The following is a 5471-nucleotide window of genomic DNA, read 5'->3' on the forward strand; positions in this document are numbered from 1 at the left end:
AAGATCATAATTATTTCTGGGCTACTACTGGGAAATTGTACCATAATTAATATGTTTTGAAAATATAAGTTCACATATACTTATAGAATTTTATATAAATAGATGTTCCAGTTTAAATTCTAAATTCTAATTCTAAATTGAGAACTATTTTTTAAAAACTGCAAGTCCTTTTTAAGCCTGCAATTAAGAGTTCTCATTATACCTAATCATCAAGGTCTCCACAATCACAGTCTTTTAAATTTTGTATATAAATATATATGTTTTCTTAGCGCTCTGTTCATATCATTAGTTATCAGTTGTTTTCAATACTTTTCTCCTAATCCCCTAAGAGCACCTCGGGAAAAGCTGGTTTTTTTTCTTCTAAGACCTATTCCCTTGTTTAGCATTTGAAATGTGCAATAGCTATTGAAATGAAATCAACTATGTTACAATTAGTTAATTTATGCACAATAGTAAAGTTATAATAATTGAGGAAAATATACTTCTTTAAAATACTAAACATTTTTCATGATATTACTATATATATTTATATTTATACTATATTTATGTATATATTTAATCAACATATAGTTACTAAATTAGGTATGTTCTGGAAACTGATATCATCCTATGTCTTGGTCAAGGCACAGCTAATCCTTCATATTATTGAGCTGATAGGGTATTTTTTTTAAAAATGGTTTTATTTCTTTGTCAGAGAGAGAGATAGCACAAGCAGGGGGAGGGACAGGCAGAGGGAGAAGCAGGCTCCCTGCTAAGCAAGGAGCACAGTGTGGGACTCTATCCCAGGACCCTGGGATCATGACCTGAACGGAAGCGAGACACTTAGCTGACTGAGCCCACAAGTGTCCCTGATCTGATAGTTTTAATGGTAAATATTCCAAAAACATTTTCCAAAATATTTTTTTTTCTAAAGGTGTGGACAGCCTCCCTGAAGAGCAGGAAGCATGTCTGGATGAATAAATATATCAGCTAATTTAAAGCAGTGATATGTGATATAAAAACAAAACAAAAAACAAAGCAAAGTAAGGAAACAGAGAGTGGTGGGATTATAGTGGTTTTTCTATTTTGTATAAGGTAGTCAGGGAAGGTCTCTACAAGTAGGTGATATTTAAGTGGAGCCCTGAAGGAAGAGAAGAAAAGAAGGGAGTCAGGTGGGTAGGAAGAACATTCTAGTGTAGGAAACAGAAGTGCAAGTCTCTGAGGCAGGAAAGAACTTAGATGCGTTTTAAGGAATTGCAGGAAGGTCCTTGTGATCCAAGCAGAGTAAGCATAGCTGAAGCTGGAAGGAGTGTATGATGGAAATTGAATCAATGAGGACTTGCAACCTGAATTAGGAAGTTGATTCTTTTCTAATTGTGATGCAAACCACCAGAAAATTTTGACTATCAGAGTGCCACGATGTTCTCTACGGTTTTAAAAGGTGACTCTGATGGCTACATGGAGACCGGACCAAATTAGAAGTAAACAAAGACTTAAGGTTGTCATTGAAGTAGGATCATGTCAGAAATGATGGCAGCTCAGACTGGCAACAATGAAGACAAGTGGTTGAATTCAATATATCCTTTGATTTTTCAAGACATATGTTTTGGGTTTCAGATGAGAGTGAAAATAAAAGAATCGAGGATGACTTCTAGTTTTGAACAATTGAATAAATGGTGAATGCTGAGATAGGGAAAAACAGAGTTGGTTTATGCTAGAAAGTAGAATTATGTGTTGGAATGTTAAGATCATGTTAAGAGCACTTAGTACAAATGTTTACAGATGCTTGGTTGTCAAGTTCTTAGTTGTAAGGTTTTATAGCATATCAAGCTGTACATTTGAGAATCAACTGTAATAAAACTAGATAGAATCACGTAGAAGGAAGATCTAAATAGAGAAGGAAGGTGGTTGCCGAACTGAGCATGGGCTACTCTGGCATTTAGGAATAAAAGGACTCTAACAAAAAAGATGAAGAATGTGTAGCAAAGGATGGAGGAGAAAAACACATCTGAGAGATGCACATAGTAAGCCAAGTGAAAAAAAGAATTTTAAGAACAATTTCATCAAATTTATCAAATACCACTAAGAGATATAATAAGGACTAAGAATTGATCATTGAATTCGACAAGTGGTTATTATTGATGATCTTGCCAATAGTGAGTGACAGTGGAAATATTCATTGAGCAGAACCAAATACAAGGTGATTAAATAGATACAGAAAATATTAAATATCCCATTGATAGGCTTTATACAAAGGGAAATATATAAATGAAACTATAAAGGATATATGTAGTCAATAAAGATGTTTTGTTGAATTTTGTTTTCTGTGATTATGTGTTTTCTAAAATTGGCATTTGCTGGAAATTGGATTTTCTTTCATCAGCACCATGAATACAGGATTTTATTTCTGCTCTACATGTTAGCATCCTTAGAAATAGCTCACTCTATACTTTGTCACAGCTTGGCAATTTCTCTCAAAATCACAACTTTTTTAACTCCTACGTATATCTACCAAGAATTACCCTTCCCTTCCACCTCTGTGAAGCACCCTTTCATCATTCCAGCCATTATAATCTCTCCATTAGCTCAAGATGTGCTTTTTTCTTTCTGGTAGGTTTTTCTTTTTCCTGTCTTTATTACATACGGCATTTTATAATTAGCTACTTGCTGACATGTTCACAATATACAGATCGTAATTCTATGGGCTTCAGGGTCAAATTTCCCGTGTTCAAGCTCTAGCTCTGATATTACCACCTGTGACATCGTTGGCAAGTGTCTTATCCCTTCTAAACCTCAGTTTCCTCATAAGCAAAATAAGAAAAAATGATCATAAGCATATTCCAACTTGTTTTGACAATTCCAAGACAGAGGCATTAGCACAATTTAAATTTCAATAAATGCTGACTTTGATTATTTTATATTTGTGCTCTATTATATTATTATATAATCTTGGTTCCCCAAATCCCTGCATAATCCTTTTTATTCAACAAATGAAAATTGAATTGAAAAACAGTTAATTGAAAATTTGCCCTCATTTATTCAATAAGTATCATTTGAGTGTTTATATCTTCCACTCATTGTTTTAGACACTTGATGTAGGTCAATGAATAACAACAACATGAAACAAACAAACAAAAAACTTTTGTGGCAAATGAAACAACTGTCTGAGCTTTACTTTTGACTTTTTTAAACTTAGAAGTTATGGTTGACTCACAAAAAGTATGGTATGTGTTTTAGATTTCAGAAAGCTCTTAAAGAAGATTTTTATTAGAACAAAAATCATAAGCCAATTTATTCTGGACATTTGAGTAAGATTGTACACAACAATATTCCTTTATGGGTCCACTTTTTAGAAAATAAATGTTCTCAACACAAAATAAGCATTCTGGTGTAGAGTGAAATTGAAAAAGATTCCATATGGAAAAGATTTACTGCAGAAATTAGAAAACACCCATAGTGACAATGGCTGCTATCCTAACCCAGCCACAATTCTTATTCACATAACTCAAGTTGTGAAGAAGGTCTTACTTTTCCTTACAACACTAAAAAAGAGATTGCCACCTGCGTCTCACCACATATCTGTAAATAACAGATTGCACCAATTATGTTAGTGTTCTGTTGCTGTGCATTAAAATAAAATGCAGCAGTGGGAAAGATTTATAGGCAAATTCCTCCTTTAGAATTCTAAAGCTGATAAGCAGAGAGGTATGAATTATTAAACTGAATAGAAGCTTTATAGAAAGACTTGTAATCAAGCTTTGCTTGCACAAAACAAGAAACCTGTGACTAATTTCAAATAATGTTGTTTGCCTAACAAAATGGGACATTTAAAGGTCAACTTTATAATGAAAATCTGATTTCAAAGGAAGGAAGCGCTTACTTTAGTCTTATATTTCACTTAGAATAGACATCATATCGAATAAAATAAAGCACAGTGACACTGCTAGAAGTTAAATGTTTCTGATGATAGTTTACAATGACTTTAAATATATGCTAGGTAGTAATTGAAAAAGAGCCTAAAGGTTAGAAATTCAAATTGTAAGTTAAGGTAGCCAAAGTTAGATAAATACCAGTTTTTATCTTAACTGTGATTTAAAAAATACAAACTTCCAGACAATTGTGCTCTTACCTTAGTATGATTACCCCCTCTTCTCTTCAACTTTCTCCTAGGAAAAAATAAACTGAGGCAGTTAATTAATCATGGGGATAAAAAAGGAACTCAGAGTAATCTGAGATTTCATAGCTTTGAGCACTACATTAGGTCTATTTATTATGGAAAAACTTTCCTCTTTTTTTATCACTGCTACAACTTAATTCTCTTTTTAATTTAATATGTGGAACAGATAGAATATTAATTGCTTTTTTAAAGAACTCACGTTAAAAAAGATCTCCTCTTCCATTTCTGATTTCAGAGATGTGACACCTGATACCACATACAAAGGATCATAAGGGATCTTATATGCCAACAACTAGGACAATTATACACACACAAATATGACAACCTAGAAGAAATGAATAAATTCCTAGAAACATACAATCTCCCAAAACTGAATCATGATGAAATAGGAAATTTGAACAGACCAGTTACTAGGAAAGAGATTGAATCAGTAATCAAAACCTTCCCAAAAAACAAAGTCAAGGACCAGATGGCTTCACCAGTGAATTATAAAAAACATTCAGAGAAGAATTAAAATACCAGTCCTTCCCAAACTTTTCCAAAAAATAGAAGGGGAAGAGCTCTTTCAAACTCTTTTCATGGGCCCAGCATTACCCCAAAACTGAAACTAGATGAGGGTGCCACAAAAAAAGAGAATTACAGGCTAATATCCCTAATGAACACAGATACAAAAATCCTCAACAAAAGATTAGCAAACTGAATTCGAAAATACATTGAAAGGATCATACACCATGGTCAAGTAAGATTTATTTCAAGGATGCAAGTGTGGTTCAACATCCATAAATCAGGCATTGTGATACACCATATTCATAAAATAAAAGATAAAAATATGAGCATCCCAATAGATGCAGAAAAAGCGTTTGATATAATTCAACATCCACTTATGACAAAAACTCTTAATAAAATGGGCATAAAGTGAATGTATCCACACATAATTGAGGCCATATATGACAGGCCCATAATACATTCAACATCATATTCAACAGTGAAAAGCTCAAAGCTTTTCCTCTAAGATCAGGAAAAAGACAAAGATACCATTCTTGCCACTTTATTCAGCCTGGTATTAGAAGTCCTAGCCCGAGCAATTAGGAATGAAAAATAAATAATAGGCATCCAGAATGGAAAGGAAGACATAAAACTATCACTATTTGCAGATGACATTATATACAGAAAACCCCAAAGACTCCATCAAAACAACTGCTAGAACTAAGAATTGAATTCAGTAAAGGTGCAGGATACAAAATCAACTTTAAAAAATTATTGCATTTCTATACATTAGTAATAAACAATCAGAAAGAGAAATTAATAAAACAAT

This window comes from Ursus arctos, unplaced genomic scaffold, assembly GCF_023065955.2.
Source record: "Ursus arctos isolate Adak ecotype North America unplaced genomic scaffold, UrsArc2.0 scaffold_23, whole genome shotgun sequence".
Classification (NCBI taxonomy): domain Eukaryota; kingdom Metazoa; phylum Chordata; class Mammalia; order Carnivora; family Ursidae; genus Ursus; species Ursus arctos.